Below are 12,380 nucleotides of genomic sequence, written 5' to 3' on the forward strand. Positions count from 1 at the left end.
TGATTAGGTCATGAGGAGGTTGCCTTCGTGAATGGATTAATGTCATTATCCTGCTCTCTTGCCTTTCCACCTTTAGCCATGGGATGATGCAGGAAAAAGGCCCTCACCAGGCATAGTCCATTCAACCTTGGACTTATCAGCCTTCAGAGCTGTGATAAATAAATTTTTCAGTCTATGGTATTCTATTATAGAAACACAAAATGGACTAATAAGACATGGGGACAGCGGTTTGGAGAGGCAGTCATTGGGGCAGAAAATTGGGCAAGTTGTTACATGCTTTCTGGAGGCACAAGGGAGACGTGAACTCTATGAAAGGAATTCACATAGGTCTTGAGAAGAGGAAATTGTCCTATTTTAAAAAATAATTTATCTTCCCATCAATCATTTTACATATTTACATACAGATACACAATTCTGTTGTTTATTGGTATTTATATCGAACAATTAAATTCTCTAATTAGAACCTAAGCTCCTTTCTTTGCACAGTGCACATTCTTCTGAGAGTTAATATGCTAGGCCACGTGGCCACCTAGAATTAAATACTGTTTTATTGCAGCCTATGGAATAATAGGTTTTGCCTAATATTAAAGGTTTTCTGTGGCTCCTTCAAAAGCCTCTCAATTCACAAATTCAAGGTAAACCTGTTTTCTTCAGCATAAAGCTTTACTCTTTGTTAGGCTTTAATAGACCAATGTGACCCTGAACTGCGGACTCTAAGTTTCCTTTATCTGTCATATTGGCTGAGTTAGCTGTGGCGGGGGCAGATGTGGATGGGGGGAGTGGAAGCAGGGAAAAGAGGGAGGAGGAAAAAAGGGAATAGGTACTGTGAATCCAATAAAATAATCATAATGTGCAATGAAAAAGTTTTGCATACCTCAGTTTATCCAGCTTACATCAGGGCGATAGTTTTTGGTGAGCAGTGTAAGACACAATTATATTCATGATTCTGGGATCTGATTTTCAACCCATCCAGTCCTGAATAGAAGATGGCAAGGGCAAGTGGGCTGTGGGGGCTTCTATGTAGTCAGCAGTGGCCCTCAGTCAGTTGTCAGCTTAGGGGCCCTCTGGAAAAAGGAATCTTTTATGACAATCTGTTTATACGAGCCAAGCAATGAAAAAAGCCAACGAAATAAAACCCAAAGTTTTGGGATTTCAATGGCAACTTCCCTTGTAATAGAAAACATTTAAGCATTAGGGTTGGGAGATCTGATGCTGTCACGGTCATACTGGTGCTGTCTTGTTTAAACTGTGCAACTTAGGGCAGGCCCAATGACCTCTCTCGGCCTGAGTTTCTGTAGAATGTTGTTTATGATAGCTGGTTCGCTGAGAAGTTGATGGGATGACGTGACAAAAAGACTAGCACAACACCTGGGACAAAGTAGGCACTCGGAAGTTTTTTTCCCCTTTTTGTAATGTGGGCATGGATTGAAGCTTCAGCTTTCAGGCAGTTCTTGTTCTTTGCAGGGCTGTGGCAGGATCAGGTGGGACCTGATTTTAGAAAATACGTGTGCAGAGCCAGCTAGACAAAAGCCCCTTTGCAGCTCCTACTTCAAGATGACCATGCTCCATATGGCTTCACCTGCTGCACACTGTTCTAATTGCAATCAGAATATATCTCCATCAGGGTTACAATGGCCCAGGAAAATGAAGAGTGGTTACCATGGCCCACTCACTGGGCCTCCCAGCAGGGTTGTCCCAAAAGAAGCAGAGTCAAAAACGTTTCCTGTAATTATAGTGTCCAAGACAGCACCCCCAGGATGTTGGGAACTTAATAGCCTTTGAGAATTTTTCTGTCTGCCAAGTGTTTGTTACAAATAAGTGGAGGTCTGATTCAATGGCAGTGTACATGCCCCCACTTCCACCTCCCTGAAACACACACACACACACACACACACACACACAAGCTTGGTGTTAGGGGGTGAGTTAGGAATGGAGTAGAGAGCAGTAACTGCATGCTTCCTGCGTGGATGCACAGAGAGTTCCTAGTGAGAGCTATTTGGTGTTTGCTAAACAATTAATTAAAAAAACAAACCTGATTACACTCTGAATGGGTATAGATTACAAACAGATACTTTCTTATTTTGGGGGTGGGTGGAAGAGGAACAGGCTTAATAATTTACCTGGGAAGATATTCTAACTTTGTGAAATCATTTGGAGAGGACAAAATGGATGTGAATCACTTTACTAGTCATTGAACAGTGGTTTGGTCCTGGTGCCAGCTACCTTCATATTAGTCTGGTTTGTTTGCTGGGCAATATATCTGCGATATATATCTGCAATCTGGGTATCTGCAACCAAGTGAAAGTGATGTCTTTTGGCTAGGGCTGTAGATTTTTCCTAAATAAGAATTAAGGAATAGGAACCTAGTACCTGATTTAGTCAGCCACAGCTTTTTCTGGAAAAGCAACAATGAACCCTCAAAGCAATAGCACAGATACAATTTAAACAAGATTTAATAACACATACATATTTAATGGAAAAATAGTCTATTTCCATAGTCTATCCTTCCATCTATTCATGTATCTATTGATCTATCTGTCCATCAATCTATCTATTCAAGTAAATTAATTAGATGTTTGAGCTGCGACTGTTTAAAAATTTTGCCTTATCTTATTGGTGTTTCTTACCAGGATTAAGTATAAAATGTCCTTCAGTCACCCTGAACTTCTCATTGGACGCTGAAATATTGTGCCGCTGTGCTCAGCTCTTGTTGAAACTCCATTTTGGGTATTAATTGCTGCTTTAACCTTAGAAGCTCTTATGGTACTTCTGCCTGGATTTACTTTTCAGAGAAAATTTGCTTGCTCAGCTCTTTCCTTTCATTCTAAACACTGTCTGTGTGTGCTGCCTCCTCTTCTGGTGTTTCGTTTTTGTTCCAGGAAGAGATGGGTTTTTTTATTTCTTTATGAGTACTGAGTGTCCTGGATGGGCCTATTTGCATGCAGAGCTCTGGAATTCTGTGATGTGAAGGCAGGTCCCTAGGGTTCCTTTTTATGAAGGCCACTAAGATCAACAACTTCTCCCTTCCTCTCGTCATGCACAAAGGAAGGTTGTGGGATGAAGGGAGTACCTCAGCAAGTCAGGGGAGTCATACTGCGATGGGAGTGAATGACACAGCCCCAGAGCCATTTTGATTCCCTGGTAGAGAGTTGGTCTGTAGAGATGGCATAGCCCACAGAGATACATAGGGAGATAGACAGGCCTATTCCAGCTGTGTGGTGTCAGTTCCTCCTTGGCATATGAAGCTGTTCTCCTGAAGAGGCCTTAGAGACACCATGGTCACTTCTGGGCCAGACCTTCTAAGGTCAATTGACAGACGGTCATGCTAGAAAAGAAGAGTTTCCACATGAACTGCAGGTCATAGGAGCAGAATGAGAATCTGTAATGATGGTGGTGATGGGAGTGGTGGGAATGGCAGCAGTGATAGCAGCAGTCTTATAAGGTAAATCACTGGTGGTTCTAAGCCTGAGCTAAGAACAGCTGTACATTCCAGAGGGAAGATTTTAAACAGCAGGAGCCCATCTTTTACAAAACTTTATTCAGTACCTATTGTGTACCAAGCATAGTTTGAGGTCCTGTGCCATCAAACCTTGAGGCACAGTGTGTTGTCTGGCTGTCCCATTTTGGAGATGCTAAGATTAATCAGTTGGTTTAGATAGCGATGGCATAATCCATCTCTTATAAAGTTCCTCAACAAGCTATTACCTAATTATTTAAATAGCCAAAGATGATCTTTGTCTAAAAGTGAGCTAACTCATTACTTTAAAAGTCAGTTTCTGCCAGGACTAATTATACCTAATTACAGAAAATATGGGATTTTCTATAATTAGATAGCTATAAGGTTTGATTATAGTTCTCTTGTTAATATTATTATTTCACCATGACCAAAGCAATTTCATAGTGGGCACTGTGTATTTCCTATAGTTATTAGGAGGTATATATTGTTTGGTTGTCCAACATTTAATGTTAAGATTAATCAGTAGGTTTAGGTGTTGGCAGCTTGATTCATAAGTTATAAACTTTCATCAACATTTCACCTAATGGTTTAATAACTGGTAATAAGAATTTCCTAGGTACACTGTTTTATAAGCTGAAAAATGGTGATTTTCTAAGTCTGGCATCCCTGCTGCATTTACTGGCAGGGATTTTACCTCATCAACTATTTGGTTACCCTAAAGTGAAAATCATATTAGAAAGGCACAATAGATGCTTGATTCTTTCCCTTTATTTAACAGTTTTCTAAATAATGGGTAGGGGCCTGAAACAATACAACTTCTTCAAGAAAACATAGGAGAAACACTTCAGGAAGTAGGACTGGACACAGACTTCATGAATATGACCCCAAAAGCAGGGGCAACCAAAGGAAAAATAAACAAATGGGATTATATCAAACTGAAAAGCTTCTGCACAGAAAACAAAACAAAACAAAACAAAAACCAAAAAACAAACAAACAAACAAAACAATTAAGAGTTAAAAGACAACCAACAGAGTGGGAGAAAATATTTGCAAAATAGACATCTGAAAAAGGATTAATATCCAGAATATACAAAGAACTCAAACAACTTTACAAGAAAAAAACAAGCAACCCAATTAAAAAATGGGCAAAAGAGCCAAATAGGCATTTCTCAAAAGAAGATATACGAATGGCCAACAGACATATGAAAAAATGCTCAACATCACTCAGCATTCGGGAAATGCAAATCAAAACCACACTGAGATACCATCTCACCCCAGTTAGGATGGCTAATATCCAAATGACTATGAATGATAAATGCTGGCGAGGTTGTGGAGAAAAAGGAACTCTCATACATTGTTGATGGGACTGCGAAATGGTGCAGCCTCTATGGAAAATGGTATGGAGTTTCCTCAAACAATTGCAGATAGATCTACCATACGACCCAGCTATCCCACTGTTGGGAATATACCCAGAGGAATGGAAATCATCAAGTCAAACGTATACCTGTTCCCCAATGTTCATTGCAGTACTCTTTACAATAGCTAAGAGTTGGAACCAGCCCAAATGCCCATCATCAGATGAGTGGATACGGAAAATGTGGTATATTTACACGATGGAATATTACTCAGCTATAAAAAAGAATGAAATACTGCCATTTGCAATGACATGGATGGACCTAGAGAGAATTATATTAAGTGAGACAAGTCAGGCACAGAAAGAGAAATATCACATGTTCTAACTTATTTGTGGGAGCTAAAAATAAATAAATAAATACACATATAAGCTGGGGGGGAGGGAAGGGAAGAAGACACAACAATTACAATTCCTTGAAGTTGATATGACAAGCAAACTGATATGAGGTTGTTGGAGAGGGGGGAGAGGGAGGAGGGAGGGAGGTTTCGGTAATGGGCCACAATAATCAACCACATTGTATATTGACAAAATAAAATTAGAATTTTGATTGGAAAAAGATAAATAATAAATAAAAAATAAATAATGGGTAGGGGCCCTAATAAATTTTAATGGCGAGGATGAGATTTTAAAAAGTATTATTATGAATTCATGAATTTGTTAATAATTGCTAGCTTTAAACCCATGAAAGTCATTTTTTTAAAGCTCAAATTGTAGAAATTTGGGCAAGTGGGAGTCCCTTAAAGTTGATTTTTGATTTGGTTCCTTTTGACAGATTTCGTAACTTTCTTGCTTATTTGCAAACTGGGATGTTACAGACTCATCTTAAACATTTCTTGTTCTAACTTAGGATCAGTCTTTCCTCCAAGGAGACTTGGCTCCTTTTGGGAGGAAATGCTATTTAGAGACCACTATTTGGGTGCTAGGGATACTTACTGCTACTGGATTGTTATTGTTTTTAGGCCTTTGCAGCAAACAGAACTAGAAACAATGTGGTTTTTAGAAAGAGAAAAATGAATCATGAGTTCAGACTGATGTTTACAATTCAAATGAAAGATTATAGGGTTTTCAATTAATGTCTTTGATTTTGTGTTCATATCTCTGTTATTTTCTCTATGGTATTATATATGTAAGTGCTAATGTGTAGGTCCATATATGTACAGCTGTCCCTTGGTTATCAAGTAAGGGATTGGTACCAGGATTTTCTGCTGATACCAAACTTTAAGGATGCTTAAGTCCCATAAATAGAATGGTGTATTATTTTCATATAATCTATGCACATATTCCAGTATACTTTAAATCATTTCTAGATTACTTTTAATACCTAATACAATGCCTACACATCACTTTATTTGCATGGATTCAGCATAGCACTTAGTGGGTGGCAAATTCAAGTTTTGCTTTTTGGAAGTTTGGAATTTTTTTTCCCAGATATTTTTGATCCACAGTTGGTTGAAACCACGGATGCAGAACCCATGGATATGGGGGGCAAAGTATATATGTATGTTTCAAAGCAATAATGCCAATATTACTTTTGTGACTAATGAATATAATTTTATTCATGTCCATTCTGTTTGGGTTTCACTTCTCATCTTGAATCTGTGTATTTATGTCTTTACCATGTTTGGGGGAATTTCAGCCATTATTATTTAAAATTTTTTGCTACATTCTCTCTCTCTCTCCCTCCTGGAACTCCTGTTAGATTTTTTAAATGTACAGACTGTTTGATAGGTCCCCCAAGTTCTATTCATTTTTAAAAATCTGTTTACTTTGTTCTTCAGGTTAGATAATTTCTTTTGATTTGTCTTCAGTTTCACTGACTCTTTCCTCTGTTATCTGCATTCTACTGTTAAGCCCATATAGTGAATTTTTAAATTTCAGATATTGTATTTTCAGTTATAGAATTTACATTTAATTCCCCCCACCAATAAGAGTTAACCATTTTTAATACTTTGGTGATTTTCTGCTAGTTTTTTTACCTTTCTTTTTTTTAAACCTTGGTATGAACCTATTATGGATAAAATTTTGCATTTTGCTTTTTATACTTATTTCCCCCAATGCCACTAGAAATTATTTGTAATATCATTTTTACATCATACCTAATATAACATAATTTTACATCATACCAATATAACATAATTCTCTGTTGTAGAATGTTTGTGGATTCCAGTTTTTGCTCTTTGTAAACTATGCTAAAATGAAAATCTGTGTGCATGTCTTTGAGTTTAAGATTATTTTGTAGAATAGACTTCTTTAACTAGAGCTACTAGATCCATATATATAAATCTTTTTTTAAGGTTTTTGAAATACGTTGTCAAATTGATTTTTAGTAGTTATAGCAATTTTCAGTCCTAGCAGCAATATATAGAGTGTTGCTCTCTCATAATGTCTCCAGTAGTGAATAGTATCAAAGCGCCCAAAAATCTTTTCTAATTTGTTAGTGTTAAGTTAAATTTGGTGTGAGGCTGTCTTCTACTTTGAGTCCCTACATAAACTGCAACCAAGCTCAGTAGGTAAATAAACTGAAACCTAACAGTATATATTTATAACAGATAGCCAGACCTCAGCCAATCATAAGCAGCTGAGCTTCAGCCAGTCATAGGCTGCCAACTGATCAAACTACGTCCAAATAAGGCAAACACCAAGTTGTAACCAATCAAACTACTTCTGTACTTTATTTTCCAGTATGTCTATAAATACTCACTGCCCACATTGCAGAGGAAGCTCTCTGAACTTCTTTTGGTTCTGAGTGCTGCCTGATACATGAATTGTTCTTTGCCCAAATAAACTCTGTTAAATTTAATTTGTTAAAAGTTTTTCTTTTTTCTTGAAAGTTTTTTTATTGAAACATAATTGATTATATATACTTGTGGGGTTTGAATATCAATACCTGTGTATAATATGTATTAATCAAATCAGGATAATTAGTATACTCATGTTTACAAAACATAATCTTTGTCAAAAGTTTTTCTTTTAACCATAGGTTAAAAAAGATTTTGTTGTTTTATTTGTATTTATTTGGGACTATTGTCATTAAACAGCTTTTTTAGATGTTCATTAATCATTTCTTCTTTTGTGAATTATCTATGTCTTTTGGCCATTTTTCTATTGAGGCTTTAATGCTTCTTTTTGATTGTGGTAAAATACAAATAACATAATATTTACTATCTTAATTGTTTTTAAGTATACCATTCAGTGGTATTAAATACACTTATAAATGTAACCATCACCACCATCCATCTCCATAACTCTTTTCATCTTATAAAACTGAAACTCCATACTAATTAATCAATAACTCCCCATTTCTCTATCCTCCCAGCCCCTGGAAAATACCGATACCATTCTATTTTCAGTCTCTGTGATTTTGACTACCCTAAGTACCTCATATAAAGGGAATTATACAGTATTTTTCTTTTTGTGATTGACTTATTTCACTTGGCATAATGTCTTCAAGGTTCACCCATTTTGTAGCATATGTCAAAATTTTCTTCCTTTATAAGGCTAAATAATATTCCATTTTATGTATATACCATATTTTGATTATCTATTTATCTGTTTATGGACCACTTGGGTTGCTTCCATGTTTTAACTATTGTGAATAATGCTGCTATTAATATGGGCATACAAATATTTCTTCAAGGCCCTGTTTTTAACACTTCTGGGCATATACCCAGAAGTTGCACTTCTCGATCATATAGTAATTCTATTTTTAATTTTTTGAGGAACTGCCCTATTGTTTTCCATAGTGCTATACCACTGTACCATTCTGCATTCCTACCAACAGTGTACAAGGTTTTTAGTTTCTCCACATCCTTTCCAATGCTTTTTATTTTCTATTTTTTTTAAACAGTAGTCATCCTAGTGGGTACAAGGTGGTATCTTATATTAGTTTGAATTTGCATTTCCCTAGTGATTAATGATGTTGAACATCTTTTCATGTGCTTATTGGCCATTTGTATATCTTTTTGGGAGAAATGTGTATTCGAGTCCTTTGCCCATTTTTGAATTGGGTTAATCATGTGGTTTTTTCCCCTTTATTCTGTTGATGTGGTGTATTACATTGATCCATTTTTGTATGTGAAATCATCCTTGCATTCCAGGAACAAATCCTACTTGGTCATGGTGTACAATTCTGTTAATATGCTGCTGAATTCAGCATGCTAGTATTTCGTTGAGGATTTTTGCATCAGTGCTCATAAGGGATATTGTTCTGTAATTTTCTTTTTTTGTAGTGTCTCTGTCTGGCCTTGGTATCAGGGTAATGCTGGTTTCACATAATGAGTTTGATGTTTTTGCTCCAAATTTTTTGGAAAAGTTTTGAGAAGGATTGTGTTAGTTCATTTTTAAATGTTTGGCAGAATTTACCAGTGAAGCTATCATGTCCAGGGATTTTCTTTTTTGGGAGATTTTTGATTACTGATTAAGTCTTCTTACTGGTTAGGCATATCTTCTGTTTTTTCATAATTTAATTTTCGTAGGCTTTGTGTTTCTAGAAATGTGTCCATTTAATCTAAGTTATCTGATCTGTTGGTGTACAACTGTTTGTAATATACTTATGATCCTTTTTATTTTTGTAGAATTGATAGTAATGTCCCCACATCCATTTCTAATTTTAGTAATTTGAGTCTCCTTTTTTTTTTCTTAGTCTATCTGGCTAAAGGTTTGTCAATTTTGTTGATCTTTTCAAAGAACCAGTGTTTGGTTTTATTGATTTTCTCTATTGCTTTTCTATTTTCTCTTTTTCTCTGCTCTAATCTTTATTATTTATTTCCTTCTGTTAGCTTTAGGTTTAGTTTGTTTTTCTTCTAGCTTGTTCTTTCTCTTTTTCCAGACTGTATGAGCTGAAATTCTTCAGCTTTTAGCTACCATTCTTGCAGTTTCTCCCACTGTAGAGTTTTGAAGCTGTTTGTTTAATTCCTTTTTCTCCAGTACTCTGTTCCACAAATTTCAACTGCTGACCTCCCAGAACTCTGATCTCTCTCCTCCAGGTAAGAAATCCAGTGTAATCAAGAGGCTTACTTTGTACCTCTCCTCCCAGGGGTCACAGTCCTATTCTGCCTGTTGATCAGTGACTGAAAACTTTGTTTCTTATATTTTGTACAATTTTTAAATGTTCACTGCAAGAAAGCTAATCTAGTCCCAGGAAGTCCATTATGACTGGAAGCAGAAGTCAACACTATGTTTTTAAGATCTAAACACATTGTTATGGTTTACTCAAAAGATGACATTCACATAGAGTACAATGGGAGTGGCTGAAGTTGTGCAACATGGCTTCCCTGTGTGTATATGTAGTTCATTCTTCTCACTGCTGCCTAGAATTTAATAATGTACATCCTCCATATTTTATCTATCATTTCTTGCAGTGAAAGATACTCCCCATCATTAGATTTAGTATAGCAGATTGCTCTCAAGAATCTCTACTAGCTTGCTTATACAGGCTCACAAAAGCTGATTGTTTAATCTTCAAGAATTTTTCAAAGCTCTTTGTTAAACACATTCATTATTATAAATTAAATTATATACAATGACAATTAGATAAATTATATTAAAATCAAAGGTAATAAAAATACTTACAACTTATCACTTCCTAATTATTTTACTACATTGTTCGATTGATGGAGTTTGGATCTGTTGTCCCTTCCGAAACTCATGTGGAAATTTGATCTCCAATGTGGCAGTGTTGGAAACTGATTGAGTCATGGGGGAGGATCCCTCATGAATGGATTAATGCTCTCCCTGGGGGAGGAGGGGTAGTGAGTGAGTTCTTGCTCTATTAGTTCCCTGAGAGCTGATTGTTTAAAGGATCCTGGCACCTCCTCTTTCTCTCTCTTGTTTCCTCTCACCATGTGATCTGCTTGTACCTGCTGGCTGTCTGCCACTTTCTGCCATGAGTAGAAGCAGCCTGAAGCCTGTGCCAGATGCAGCTGTCCCAGAATCATAAGCCAAATAAACCTCTTCTCTTTGTAAATTACCCAGTCTCAGGTATTTCTGTTATAGCAACACAAAACAGACTAAAACAATGATTATTTTTGTTCTTGAAGTCATTTACATCTATTCTATTTGTATTTAAAAATACTGTATCATGGTGTGCTGCTGCATATCTCTTTCCAACTTCATGCTCAGGGACATCACATTAGTAGCAAAAATCAGCAAATACTACAAATTAAGGCTTGATTTATTGCAGAGATTGGCAAACTATGGCTGTCCATCCTTTTGCTTATTTTTGCCCATTCATTTACATAATGCATATGGCTTCTTTAGCATTACAACATCAGGAATGAATATTTGTGACAGAGATTATATGGTTTGCAAAGCCTAAAACATTTACTGTCTGGTCCTTTACAGAAAAAATTTGATGACCCCTGATTTATTGTTCTATTGATTGTTTAGACTTGGGAGAGTGATGAAGAAAATGTTAGTAGTACAATTAAATTAGAAGTGTGTGGGATTTGTTGCTGTTACATGGTGAATAGCACAAAAATTTGAGGGAATATCCCTCTAGTATTTGAAAACTATTATCTGATTCAGCAAAGAAGTTGCTCAAGTCATTGACAAATATACACACATCTTTATTATTTCACTTGTGTCTTCTTACTTAACATAAATGAAAATATCAACCAACATTCGTTTCAGAACTACACTCCATCCATTGCAACAACAGGCTATCTACCAATGTAAGAGTTTGGTAAAAGTCAACAAAAATATTCTGTGAGAATCCATTGACTGTGTGGAATTTACAGTAAAAAGTATAGTATATTTTGTTATTATTTGCAAATTGGGCACTATATGCCTTGATAGCAATCAAATTTATAGTAAACTAGACAGAAATGCATAACTATTTCAATTTTCCATATCTTTGCCAACACTTGGTAATGTTCAAATTTCTAATTTTTGTCAATAGATATAAAGTGATATCTCAATGTTGTTTTAACTTCCATTTATAAATCATTAATCAGTTTGAGCATCTCTTTGCATGCTTGTTAGACTTTTGTACTTCCTCTTCTGAACATTTGACTATTTTTCTACTGGGTTCTTGTCTTTTTCTGGTTAATGAGTAGTTTATTGAATATACTAGCTATCAGTCCATTTCGGTTTTCATTATTGTAAATATCTTCTCTCAATATTCCATCTGATAATTGTCTTACTGATGTTCTTCATTAAACATATATTCTGAATTTTGATATAAGGAAATTCATCAGTTTTTGCCTTGGCAAAAATTTGAAATTTTTTTCTGAAAAATTTGAAGTATTTTTTTAAGAAGTCCTTCTCCACTTTTAAGTCATAATGATATTTTTCTTCATTGATTTCATAGTTTTTACCTTTTGCATTTTGGTCTCTAATCCATGCGGATTTTATCTTTGTATATGGTGTTATGTGAGAATAATGGTTTATTTTTCTCCATATACTGAGTCAGGTTCCCTCTCAATATCTACTAACAACTCATCCTTTTCCCATTGGTTTATAATGCTACCTTTATGCTAAATAAAATCCATGTATATGTATATGTATGTC

This window comes from Cynocephalus volans, chromosome X (genome assembly GCF_027409185.1).
Source record: "Cynocephalus volans isolate mCynVol1 chromosome X, mCynVol1.pri, whole genome shotgun sequence".
NCBI classification, from domain to species: domain Eukaryota; kingdom Metazoa; phylum Chordata; class Mammalia; order Dermoptera; family Cynocephalidae; genus Cynocephalus; species Cynocephalus volans.